The following is a 7,254-nucleotide window of genomic DNA, read 5'->3' as shown; positions in this document are numbered from 1 at the left end:
GCAGCCGGGGAGGGCACCAAGCACTTCCCGGCTGCTGTTGCCCAGCAAGGGTGTCCCGCCCACACCCCACGTCCCTGGAGCAACTTCAGCTGTGTTAGCTTTCAGAGTTTCCTGGGAAGTCACCCAGGGGGAGGGAGCAGGACTCAGGTTAAGACAGAGGCAGTAGTAGGATGGGAAGGTCTGAGTAAGGCAGCTGGCAAAGGGACATCTTTCAATGCTGAGTCCTACCTTGCCCACTTCCCACCCCTCTCCCCTCCATTTTTCTGTGTAATACCCCTCTCCCTCTTCTAGCAGCTTCATTCATTGATTCACTTAATTTCTTTCATTCATTCTTGGGCACCACCAAGAAAGAGGATAGGAGAGTGGTTAAAAGCACCAGGCTCTCATGTCATTGAGCTGGGCTGGGGGGACCTCTAGGAGGCCAAGAAGGGGCCAGGGGAGCCCCAAGTAGGCAGGGAGACCGCAGACCAGAGAGGCTGCTCCTCACAGCTCCCCCAGGTGGCAGACAGGGCCCTGCAGGGGGCGGGAGCTGGCTGGTGGCTGTAAGCTGCTCGGTGAGCTACCCAGCCTGGCAGGACCAGGGTAGGGGTCCTGTGATGACCTCACTGTCCAGAGCCCCACCTTCCTGGAGCCCAGAAAAGGAAGTCAACTGGAAGAACACACCCAGTGCATCTCCAGCATTGCCCAGTGGGGCAGGTGCCCTAAGCGTTCCATGGTGCCTTAGTTTCCTCATCTATAAAATGGGGTCAATTCAGAACTAAACTATAGGACTGACATAGAAATAAGGGAGTTAATACATGTAACATTGCTCATAATAACCTTGGTCCTGGGTTGGTGGTGGGTTCACAGTGTTCATTTTATGATGAAAAATTAAGAGAGTGCTGTGCATACATGACAAGTGTGTGACCTACCCCTGGGATTATGGTAAATCCAATTAATGTGGGTCCTTTAAAAAAAATAAAAAGCCTCTGCAGTACTTGGCACATGCTGAGTACTCCCCACACCTAGGCCATGGTCTGGCTGAGTGACGCAGACATCCCTGCAGGGAAGAGAGCCCACTGCAGACAGGCCACCTGCATGCCAGGCACTCCCACTTCCTGTCTTGTCCTTTGCTCCCTATAACATCCCTCTGAAGACCAAGGACCTTTCCCCTTTTACTGAGAAGAGAAGAAAGTTGAGAGGGGAAGCGACTGGCCCAAAGTCACATAGTGAGACTGCAGCAGAGCTGGAACTTGAACGCCATCTCCAGACTCAGCACTCTTCCCCAGCAGCCCAGCTGCCTTGGGCTTCTTCAGTCCCATTGAAACCGTGCCCTGAAGACCTCTGATGCCCCACAACCCCAGGAACCCCGGGAGATGGCCCACCCAGCTGCCTGCCCAGTTGGCTCGAGCCAACTTCAGCATCCATTCTGTTTCCTGTCTCCTCTGAGCTCATCGGACACATGTCTGCACATCAGCCTCGTGGCCCCAGGCCCCCACATGCTACCTGCCGGCAGATGCAGTCCCTTCCCCTTCGTAGGAGAACAGGTGTGTGTTGGGAGTGAGGCGGTGGGGAGGAGGAAGGAGCTTCTCCTAGAAGAACACGCCCTTGAGGTCAGACATCTGGAACCCTTAGACATCCAGAGAAAGTTGGGGAGTACATGGGGTGGGTGAGAGGGCGGGAGGACCATGACACTAGGCAGGGGGCAAGACTCTCATCCTTCAAGAAGACCCGATAGGCCCTAGGCTACAAAAGGCAGAGTCCATGGCCATGAGCATCTGCCCTCCCAGAACTCCCCAGAGGCACCCAGCAATGGCCACACTGTCCTGCCCAGGGTCCTAGTGGTGCCCCAGGCGAGGGGCGGCTAGAATGGGGGGAAGCGTCCTGACTGGGCTCCAACTCCTGCTGGGCTTTGCTGCTGTTGTGCTGCGTGACCTTGAGCCCTTCACTGCCCTCTCTGAGACTCAGTTTAAAAAAGGAGTCTGTAGGACTGGTTGATCTCTATCTTCCGGACGCTGCCCTTCTGTGTTTGTGGTTCTAACCCCACAGAGGGGGAAGCAGGGGAGAACCCTTCTGATCCTGAGTCAAGCATCCCTGCTGCAGACAGGCTTTTCCCTGACCCCCAGCCCCTCCCACCCACACATTGCCCCAACACATGCCTGTGTTTCTGCTTTATTTTTCTCCCATAGCAGCAGTTATCACCTTCTGACACACTCCATGTGCTATTTATTTGTGTTTATTTATCATCTCTCCAAGCCGGCGAACATCAGCTCCACTGGAGAGCAAGATTGGTCTCTCTGACCAGCTGTGCCCTGGCGCCTGGCCTAGTAGGTGTTCAATAAACATTTGCTGAGGGTGTGACTGAGGAGTTAGGCATGGGGTGCTGAGGAGGGCCAGGAGGAGGAGAAGGAGGAGGAACCGCTGGCTGAGGAGTCTGGAGGAAGGGATGAGGGCGCAGGGTCCTGGGGGTTCAGGGCAGGGGCGCGTGGGAAGGGCAGGGGCAGTGGCGCGGGGAGGCGCCCACCCTCCAGGCGGTCTGGGTGTGCGTGCACTCCAGGAGACCCCCTTGGGGTCTGATGGCCAGGTCCTCCTTCCTATCCCGGTCCCCCAACGTGGTCTCGAGGCCGAGGCCAGACCAGGCGGAAGGCAGCCTTCCGCAGCTGGACACAAAGGCCCTCACGCCGGCACTCGGCAAGCCTGTGCCCGATAAGGTGGGTAAATTTCAAAGGGGCTAATGGGGAAGGGGGTGGGCAGGGCTGCTGATAGCAGGGCCCGGGTGCTGCCAGCGGCCTCCCCCTGCCTCCCACCGCCCGCCTGCCCAGCCCCACCGTCGGCCTGCGAGCAAAACAGGTTCCGATTGTGCTCTTATCTGGGACTGCGGTTTTGTAAGGCCCTGCTGGCTCTGCGCTAATGGGGGGAAAGGCAGCTCTAGGTGTGGGCAGTGACGCGGCCCCTCCATCTCCACCCCCCACGACGACGGGCCGGGGGTGCACCTGGCACTCGGAGCGGGGCCGGAGGGACACCTGACGCTCTGTACCCGAGCAGGGAGGGGGCCGGCGGTGGCTGAGAGCGGGGCTTGGCTCCAGATCCTGGCCCCACGCCTCGCCCTGTAGGCTGCTTCCCTCTCTGTGCCTCAGTTCCCTCACTGAGATTAAAATAGGCATGCTCATTTAATGAGAGGGCCTTTAAGACGATTAAATATATTAATGCTGTACAGCTGTGGGCATGGCAGCTTGCTCCCGGTGAGCCCAGGAATTGGGGTGGTTGGCAGGGAGGGCCAGGAGATGAAGGAGCCGGGGCTTCGAGGCCCTGAAGTCTGGCTCCATCCACACAGCCTCCCAGGCCTCATGTCCCTCCACGGCCTTCACTTTCTGCCCTGGCGGTACTGGCCCACAAGCATACCAAACACTAGCCCACCTTACCTCAGGGCTCAAGCTTTGGGGCCTAGAATGCTCACAGATTCTCTCCTTCACAGGGTTGCTCAAATCCCACTTTCTCAAGGGGATCTGCCCCAACCACTGAATTTAAAGTTGCTCCCCACCCCCAGACATCCTTGGCCCTATTTTTCATGGCACTTGTCACCTTCTGAGTACTATATAATGTACTCATTTGTTACATTTACTCTTGACTCTGTCTTTCCCCTCTAGAATGTGTACCCGGTGAAGTCCGCTGCTGTATCCCAGTGAACCGTGCCTGGCCCAGGCAGGCCAGGAAGCCGCGTATGTGCAGAGTTAATGGATTGATGGGGCAGGGACTAGGCCAGGATCGAGGCTGTGTCTTGGGACACCACCCTGCTCTACCATCACAGGGATGAACCAGTGGGGAGGACACTGTGTCTGCTCCCAGACAGGCCTGTTGGCTTCCTCAGGCTTGGAGGCCACCCCTGGCAGGAGCCCACTCTGGCTCAGTTCACAGGAAACTCTGGGGCCTCTGAGGGCTATGCTGGGGCCCTGTGTGGGCGTGAGGCCTCCTCCAGTGGTATCCCAGATGTGAATGGGTGATGGGGATAGGTGGGTGGGGGAAGCCACGGGGAAGAAGGCGGTATACAACCAGGCCTTAGACACAGAGAACACTTGCCAGTCTACTCAGCTTCCCCGCTAGGGGCCTGGGGTCTCTCTCTGAGGGGTCAGCCTGAAGAGGAGCAGGAGATGGCATTGATGAGGAAGCCCAGGGTCTGGGGAATGAGGCCCTAAGCTGGGAAGGCCTCCGGCTCCTAGAATGGAGAGGGTCGCTCACTGTAGTTCACTGAAGTAATAGGTGTTGGTGAACACAGTGATCCCACAGATGGCTAGCCAGCAGAGGGACACTGGGGGGCATCAGGGCCCTCTGAGACAGAGAGATGCCAAGTGGTTGCAGCCACCAGTCCATGAACTCCTTGAGGACAGACTATCTCTGGCCATCCTGCACCCATACAGGGCCTGGCTTAGAGTGGGTGCTCAGGAAATGCATGCCAGCCTGAACAGAGAAACATATCATGGCTGTGTGTCCTTGGATCTGTTCCCTAGCCTCTCTGGTCTCAGGGTCTTCCTCTGTGTCATGAGGACTGCATGGTCTCTAGGATCCCACAGACCAGGCTTCCTGCTCATCCGCCCCTGCGGTCCCATCTGGGTGACCAGTCCCAGGGCCTTCATACTTCAGCAGGGCAGTCCTCCCCCAAGGTCTCCCCACCTTATAGGAGCTGGAGCCTAGGACTGAGAGCAGGGCTTTGTGTCAGCTGGGCAGCCCCCACTCTCTGTGGCTGGCATGAGGCCCAGACTTGATGCTGCCATCGCCCCCAAGGCTGCAGCTCCTAGGAGGGCCCAAGGTGGAGGATTTCTCGTATTTACAAAATACGAGAAATGTTGCGTGTGAGTACTAGGCATAAAATATTCCATTTTCTTACAGAAGGAGCAGCAGGGGGACAGGGAGCCTAGTGGATGCCCTGTCACCACCTTTCCCAAAGATGGGGAACAGAGAGATGGGGACAGGAAGAAAGCTAGGATGGTGACCAAACAACCAAGGCTGACTGCCCTTTCCAAAGTCCTCCCAGCTGCCGTTGTCAGCAGACGTTGACTCATCACGGTGTCCTGTCCACAAGGTCAGCAAGTATTATCTCCACTCCACAGAGGAGGCGAAGGAGGCCCAGAGGGGGCCTGAGCCAGCTCGCCAGCACCCCACCTGTAAATGGGCCCTGCCCCCATCGGGCACACTCTTCTTGGAGTCACACAATGGGTGAGCGGCAGGCAGGAGCGCCCCAGGAGGGGACTCACAGTCTGTATGTGGACTCCTGTCCTGCCACAGCTCCAGGGTCCCTGCCCTAGACGAGTTAGAAGCTTTGGGAGAAAAAAACCACGGGAAGACATTAGAGCATGAAGAAATGGGAAAGGGGGGCGGCGGTCGTCGAGGGCTGGAGGGAACAGAAGAAAGCTTTCTGAAGATGACAGCTCTGGAGATGGGGCTTGAAGGATGGGGAGTAATCCCAAGCAGAAGAAACTCAGCTCAAATCCATCTGCACAACAGACAAAGGATGTTACTGATTCATCCAGATGTTCACTTAGCAAAGTCTCCCGGGCGGCTTGTCTATCGTGCTGTCACAGCATCCTGTCCCCGGGGCCGGGGCTCAGAAACCCCTTTGAGAGAGAATATGCTATCGCTGTGGGTCAGAGAAGAGTCCCGGGAAGAAGAGACATCAGGCCAATGTGAGTGGTGTGCCAGCCCCCAGGTCTGGAGGGTGTCCACAACGGGTGGGTGGTATGTGGACGGAGGGAGAAAAAGAGGGGCTATGTTTCACCTGATGGGAGCTGGCCAGAGAAGGAGACCAGCCTGCGGGGTGGGTGTGGGGAGGGTGAAATGTAGCCCAGTAGACCCAGTGACCCACGCCAGGGACCTGGGACTTGACCCTGAGGGGACAAGGGATAGTAACAGAGTGCTATTAGGCACAGGATAATCAAAGAAATCCCAGATTTGAGTTTGAGTCTCTTTACCAGCATGACCTAGGGCAAGAAATTTTCAACATTCTGGCCTCAATTTCTTTACCTGAAAAACGGGCATAGTTACAGCTCCCTAGAGAGGTTGCTATGGGGAGCTAGATGACACGCACCAGCTGGGTGATAGGTGGTTGGTGGCCAGCAAGGCAACGGGACAGGGTATCTCGGTTCATGCGACACTTTCACCAATATTATCTCTCTCCCCACAACAGCTCTGAAAGTTCTCTGGGGAGGGGGAGAGGGGGGTTCAGGAGGCTTCAGACACTTGGCCGAAGTCATGAAGCTGGCAGGTGACAGAACCTGGTTGCGTATTTGGGTCAAATACTGAGCTGTGTCACAATACTACGCTGGATGGATCAAGGTGTGTCCCCCAGAGTCTCTTCCTGGGGTAAGGACAGTTTATAATTGGCCCTCCCTTCCCCTGGACCCGACAGAGTGTCCTGGGTGGGCACCGAATCTGCCTTGAGCCCATGACTGATGTCTCTCCAAGCAGCCTCTTATCACCTTAGCCCACGCGAGCTCCAGCTGAGCAGATGGAAAGTCCTCTTCTTTGTTCCCTCTTGGAGCTTCCCACCTTCCAGACGCACCTACCCTAGGCTTGGCCAGATAGAAGCCCTGTCCGCCTTCAGCTTAGCTTAGCTTGGTCCATCCATTCAAATCCATCCATCCCTGGAGGGACCTATGAAGTTCTCCCTTGCACTCAGAGCCAGGCTCTACACAGCATTCAAGGGAAGCCTTCCCAAGGTTTTTTGTGGCATGACCAAGTGACTTCTCAAAGCCACCCAGCCACGAGATATCATTTCTGGCTATAAGAGTGTTCTATCTTCATCTACCTGTCTGTCTTCTTTGTCTTAGCTAGGATCAGACTTGGCTTTGAATATTAAAGACTACACTTAACAAAAGCATAAGGTCTATTTCTCTCATAAAATTCCCAACACAGGCAGTCCAGAGCCAGTATGGAGATTTTATGCTGTCAGTCCTCAGAGACCTGGGCTCCTTGCAGCTCAGTGATCCACCAGCTTATCCTCATGGTCCAATATGGCAATCAGAATTCCAGCCATCACAGCTGCATTCCATGCAGCGTGATGGAGGAAGGATCAAGAAAAAAGGGGCAAATGGCACAAGCCAGTTTAAGAAATACTGTTAGAAACTGACACAAGGGGCACCTGGTTGGCTCAGTGGGTTAAAGCCTCTGCCTTCAGCTCAGGTCATGATCTCAGGATCCTGGGATCAAGCCCTGCATCGGGCTCTCTGATCAGCAGGGAGCCTGCTTCCTCCTCTCTGTCTGCCTGCCTCTCTGCCTACTTGG

The sequence above is a fragment of the Enhydra lutris genome, unplaced genomic scaffold (genome assembly GCF_002288905.1).
Source record: "Enhydra lutris kenyoni isolate GAN:26980312 unplaced genomic scaffold, ASM228890v2 scaffoldscaffold28, whole genome shotgun sequence".
NCBI lineage: Eukaryota > Metazoa > Chordata > Mammalia > Carnivora > Mustelidae > Enhydra > Enhydra lutris.
Note: the sequence above shows the minus strand (reverse complement) of the source record.